Genomic DNA, 6,364 nt, shown 5'->3' on the forward strand with positions numbered 1-6,364 from the left:
CATGTCTTTTTTCATGGGAAAATGTGTAGTATTGTGGCAGTTAATTGTGCAGTATCTGTAGTTACAGAGGTTGGGAAGAGATTTTGTTGAGACAACACGCGGCGAGTGTCGGCGTTAAGAAGCCGGCAAATTTGTTAAAAAAAGTGAATTATACTCAATGTAATGTAATAAAATCCACAAGGAAAATAATTCCTGTAGCTGGCTGTATACCACGTATAACAAAAGAGGTTAGTCTTTGTATGTGGGTATATTTTATTTTATAAAAACCCTTAAAAGGGCAACATTACAAGCACGAACGTTTTCGGAACAACTGTTCCATCATCAGGTTAAAATGCAGGTTAACATGCCTGAGCCACCAAAATATTTGGGTAAAAACCCTTTAAATTGAAAAATGTTACCAAAGATTGTACATGTTGTTTATAATATTATATGATGTTTAATATTTTAATTAGATTTTACTTCAGGTAACATACACCCATGCTTAAGTGAGTTCCAGTGTCCGGAGAGTAAACCTCTTCAAACGGACTACGGAGTTGCCAACCGTAGTCCGTTTGAAGAGGTTTACTCTCCGGACACTGGAACTCACTTAAGCATGGGTGTATGTTACCTGAAGTAAAATCTAATTAAAATATTAAACATCATATAATATTATAAACAACATGTACAATCTTTGGTAACATTTTTCAATTTAAAGGGTTTTTACCCAAATATTTTGGTGGCTCAGGCATGTTAACCTGCATTTTAACCTGATGATGGAACAGTTGTTCCGAAAACGTTCGTGCTTGTAATGTTGCCCTTTTAAGGGTTTTTATAAAATAAAATATACCCACATACAAAGACTAACCTCTTCAATGTAATGTGTTAGTTTTGAAAGAGAAATCACTGTTTTTATTTTCCATGTCGTCTCTCATCTGAGATATTTGTAAAACGGCGTTTACAACAACTTTGAAGGATAAACACATGGTTCCATTGTGTCCAGTCGCGTTCCAGCTGTATTTCAGTTTTTAAGAAGCCGAGTTTCAAAGTTTGCGTCCAGTGCCCAGCTTCCAGCCGTATTTTGTTTGTCCCAAGCCATTTCAGACTATCTTTGCAGTTTGGAGATGCATTTGTTTGTGTCTTTGATGTAAGTCCAGTTCCAACCTCAGAAATTTTGAAGAAATAAGATTAACATTTAGTGAAATCCAAGTAACTGTTTTTTATTGAACTTTTAAAGTAAAAATAGACATTTTCTATTAATAATGGCTTTCATAATAGGTTAAGAAATTGTAATAATTAAAATTATAGATGTTAGGGTGTGGCCTAGCTGTCTTATAAATTGTTCTCAAGTTTTAAAATTTAGTGTTGACATCTGACAGCTAGTTTTATTTTTTTATATTTTACACATACCTAATCATAACTGAGATCTCGTTGCGTTTTTGTTTTTTAAAAAAGATTAACCTCTATGCATAGTTTCACTTAAAGATATTTTTCATTTGTAATAATTTATTTCTGCTACAAAATATTGCTCAGTAACAATTTTAAGTTCTTGTAGTATCTCCAACTTTAGAGTTTGTAAACGGATAGTAATATAGTAAGTTTGTTTTTTTTTGTATTTTATTATTACTATTTATTTTTGTAATTGTTTGTGGTGAGACAACAATAAATGTGTAAATTTTTTCCCTAAAAAAAATGTTATTTCTTTTAAAAAGTCTCTAACCCCTGTTTGTGTTTAAGGAAGAGCCTTTTCTTTCATCCAGCAGGAAGATTCTTCTAAGCGGCGTCCTTATTTTAAATAGCTTAAGAACCTTCTTGTGTTTTATTTGTCCAGGAAACTCATGTAAGTACCTCTTTTGTTTAATTTTTGGTAGTTACCCCATTCCAGCCCTCTTGTTATTCACTTATCCATGACTCAGTTCTCCAAATAAAACCTGAGTAGCCGTTCGCAACGTTTCGGTTTGTTTTGCTTACCCTATCTCTAGCCCCATAATTTCTGTCCCCAATTTTCAACTCCTTATAGTAATACCCTATGTGGTAGGCAAAATAATCGTTAAAATGTATGGATATAGATGGAGCATATGATAGTGTATGTCTTGATATTTTAGTTGAAAAAGTAGTCAAAAATTTTGAAATTTCATCTTGATTAGTAGAAACAATTTGAATTTTTACTCCTGTAGGACGATTTTTCTTAGTTCAAATAATGGTGGTCGGAAATCAGAATAAAGAACGGATGGCACATTCAGACTGTTTAAAGGGAATACTTTCCAAAAAAGATTATGATATGGGCATAATTAAGGAAGTATTTTCGAAAACAGGTTGCATTCTATACTGACAAACAATATAAATATAAAGACACCACAAAAATAACAACAGAAGAAAAAGATAAGTTAAGAAATGATTTCTTGTCTGAAGAAAGACCAGAGAAAGCGTTTGATGTGACTAGATCACCTAGTTGAACCAATATTAAAAAAGCATTTTCGAAAACAGGTTGCATTTAGCTTGGGTATTTATTGTTGTTTCTAAGGACCCATTGTCTTGCAGGACTGATTGTGATGTGGATTGCTTAGTTTCATCAGTAAGTACATTATTGGTCTCTGATTGTAAGGTAGGATACTGCTTCTTCTTCTTTTTATATAGACATGACTCTGTGTGTTTTTTAATGTGTCCCCAGTAAGTTGTCGTTTCATCGTTTTCGTGGTCTTCCTATTGGGGAACCGTCTCTTGCCGTCTTTACTACTCTATTTGTTGTCATTCGGCTTATATGATCGTTTTATTCTACTCTTCTATTTCTTACCCAGTTCTTGATGTTCTCCACTTTGCATCTACGTCGTATATATGTACTTCTAGCTCTGTCCCATAGTGTCTTACCATCAATGTTTCATCATGTGTTTCATGAATTTCAAGTGTTTTCATCAAGTGTTTTGTCCTCTCTGTGTCAGGCCTAGTTTCTGCCGCGTATGTCATTATTGGTCTGATGACTGTTTTGTAAATTCTGGCTTTCGTTTCTTTCCCGATATTTTTATTTCTCCATATTGTTTCATTCATGCAGCCTGCGGCTCTGTTTACTGAAAGGATGAAACGAAAAAAAAGTAAGTTTAAAAAATAATTTTTTCTCTAAATATGAGCAGAGCGAGCTTTTATATGGACTATATCGCAAAGTTGACACCACAGATACTGATAAACAATATAAATAATATAAAGGTAGCACAAAAATAAGAACAGAAGAAAAAGATAAGTTGATAAATGATTTCTTGTCTTAGAGGCAATGTAAAGAAAACTAAAAGTGGTATACATATAATACAAAAAATAGAAGTAAAGAAAAAACAGGTTAAAAAAAAGTTATTTTGCTTAAAGAAAACGTATAAAAGAGACTTACTATTTAGAAAGATACGAATCAATATTAAAATAGTATTAATAGAACGAGATATAAGAATAATAACATAAAAATTAATACATTTAAATACAAAGACCAGTTTTGCATGAAAACTATATAAAAAAAACATTTTAACGCTAAATAAAATTATTTTATTTGTATTTGTACGTCTGGAAAACGTACTAAGAAAGATCTTTATGTCAATGACCTAATTTTATAATCCGACTTTTCCAAAATTCTCCATTAACTTCTATATACATAATTATCTTTTCTATTGTGTTTTTATTTATTTATCGTAGAATATGTTAATATTGCAGATTTCTCAGATTGTAGTTTAATTAATAACGGTTTTGTCTCGTTATTATTTATTTTTGTTTCGTTTTCTATATTGGTGATGATCGAGAAGAGAGAGTGTTTTTTTAAATGGCCATAGAGAATAAAGTAATCGTAGATTAAAATGTCACAAATAATAAAATGCGTATGGTAAAAGGTAAACAAAAGCCCTATGTCCTCTCTAACCTCCCGATCGATACCATTTCATCTCAATTCGCGGGATGGTAATTTCCCTTTTAAATATCGCACATGCCACACACTTACCTCCGCTTATCAAATAAATAACTACACCAAAACTGAATATTAATATCACGAAACCCACGACGTCACACAATAAAGGAGAGTCGAGAGTTGGATGAATCCGTGTGCCAAAAAGACCGTATATCGGCAAAATTGGGGTTGCGTGCCGTGGATTCAGTGACGATGACCGTCCCCGAAGAGGTTTGGGGTCACGACGTATGCGCTCCGCCGCGACGCTCTCCGCTTTTCGAAAAGGGCTTTGTCGGCGCACGGGGAACGTGTTTTGGAGTCGTGGTAATTGGGTTTTTCGTCAGAAGTTTTTCTCGGGAAATGTATGTAACGTGTAGATCATTAAAATAACTAGGAGGTGGTTATATGTACCCCCATTTTAAACCCCAGCTTAACAAACTTTAACCAAAGAGAAGGCCAGTTCAAAAAGCTCAAAGTTCTCCATTTAACTGCATTTAAAAATAAAAATATACAATGGTTTCAAAAAACTGGTGGACGTTTACGATATAAGGTACAAACTTATATTGTACTCCTCAAGTAATGCTCTAAATCATTCCAACAATATCTTTTATATTTTCCCTATTTCTGTTGCTCTAAATCATTTCTGGTTAATCTGGTATTAGTTCTTCGTTCTTCTTCTTAAGGTGCCCTCTCCATTACTGAAGGTTGGCTATAACTACAGCATATTGCTCTCTATCTTGAGCTGTTCTTAGTATCGAATATATGTCCATACCTGTCCAGGCTCTTACATTTTTCAGCCAGGAACATTTTCTTCTTTCTGGACCTCTTCTTCCTTCCACTTTTTCTTCCATTATCAGTCGCAGGAAGTTGTATTTTTTTTCTCTGTAAATATGTCCTAGATAACTCGTTTTTCTGGTTTTTACAATATTTAGGAGTTCTCTCTCAGTCCCCATTCTTCTCAATACCTCGTTGTTGGTCACGTGCTCTGTCCAAGGGATCTTCAGCATCCTTCAAAAAACTCACATCTCAAAGGCTTCTACACGTCTCATACTTGTGATTCCGAGAGTCCATGTTTCCACTCCGTATAGCAATATGGAATAAATGAATGTTTTTACAAATTGATATCGGATATCCAACGATAAGGTAGAGTTTATTAGGAATTTTTTCATTCTTTAAAAAGCGGACCTAGCATACTCTAAACGAGATACTGGAATTTTTGTACATGTTCTATCTGTTTGTTGTAGATACGAATATTAATGTCGGCATTTGGTGCACGTGTAACGGTCGTTACCTTTGTTTTATTTGGGTTTATATTTAGCCCCAAGATATCTCCCTCTCTGGTTATGGCATTCAAAAGTCGTTACAAACCCTCAGCACTGTCCGCAATAATGACGGTGTCGTCTGCGTATTTTAAGTTGTTTACATATTCTCCGTTGATTTTTATTCCTTCTTCAATATTTTCGAGGGCATTTTGGAGGATCTTTTCGGAATATATATTAAACAATAGTGGAGAAAGTACACAGCCCTGGCGAACTCCTCTTTTTATTGACATTTCTGCTGTCATACGATTGTCTATTTTAATCGACGCCATTTGATCCCAATATAGGTTTTTAATAAGGGTCGCCGTGTTATGGTCTATACCAGGTTTTGTTAGGGTTTATATTAGTTCTGTGTGTTTTACTAGATCAAACGCTTTTACGTAGTCGATAAAACAGAGAGACACGTCGTTTCGTTGATCTCGACATTTTTGTAGTAATATTTGGAGGCCAAATAATGCCTCCCTCGTACCAAGCCCCATACGAAATCCAAATTTTGAGTACAATTTTGAGTAAAATTTTCAGAAAATGGCTCATTAGGCTAATTAATCTGAATTGTGAGCATCTATTTGCTTTATTTTCCTTAGGTATAGGTATAAATGTCGATCTAAGCTAGTCTTCTGCGAAGATTCCAGTGGTATATTTTTTGTTAAATAGTAGTGTTACGAACTGAAGATTTTCTTCATTGATAAGTTTTGTCATCTCTACATATATCTCATCTGGACCTGAGGTCTTTCGTAGCTTTGCCGTATTGATTGTTTTGTAACTTTCGATGATAGTATATCAAGTTATCAAGTTCTTCGTTACCTTGGTAAAATATCACTTTACATGGGATGGGATGGAAAATCTATAAAAGAATAGCGACATTTTATGGCCTGGTTTATTCCTAAGAGTAGAAAATACCCCGGGGATCCAGAGGAAACAAAGTTATATAGATCTATTAGCCTTTGTTTTAATTGCCGTATTGCCAGACTCCAGTAAGAGCCTAAGAAGGTATCCATTAAATTCTCCAAGGCAGCGGTGGGGGCAATCGTTTTTAGACATCTAACATCACAGAGTAAGACATCCTGGCATCTTTCGGTCGAGTACGACACTAAGCCAGAAGACCCCAGGGTAGTACCGGATTAACTGTGTTTCGGCAAAATCCTTAACCACC

General features: G+C 34.4%; 1 protein-coding gene across 8 annotated transcripts in view; it reads right to left on the bottom strand.

Moving 5' to 3' along the window:
• Window positions 1–4,124, bottom strand: part of LOC140446521 (uncharacterized) — a 68,034-nt gene extending 63,910 nt beyond the window's left edge. For all 8 annotated transcript variants that reach the window (XR_011951483.1, XM_072539082.1, XM_072539100.1 and 5 more), the window contains exon 1: window positions 3,947–4,124. The gene's annotated coding sequence lies outside the window, so the exon portion shown is untranslated. The remainder of the gene's footprint in view (window positions 1–3,946) is intronic.
• Between the last annotated feature and the right edge of the window lie 2,240 nt (window positions 4,125–6,364).

Source organism: Diabrotica undecimpunctata, chromosome 1 (assembly GCF_040954645.1).
Source record: "Diabrotica undecimpunctata isolate CICGRU chromosome 1, icDiaUnde3, whole genome shotgun sequence".
NCBI classification, from domain to species: domain Eukaryota; kingdom Metazoa; phylum Arthropoda; class Insecta; order Coleoptera; family Chrysomelidae; genus Diabrotica; species Diabrotica undecimpunctata.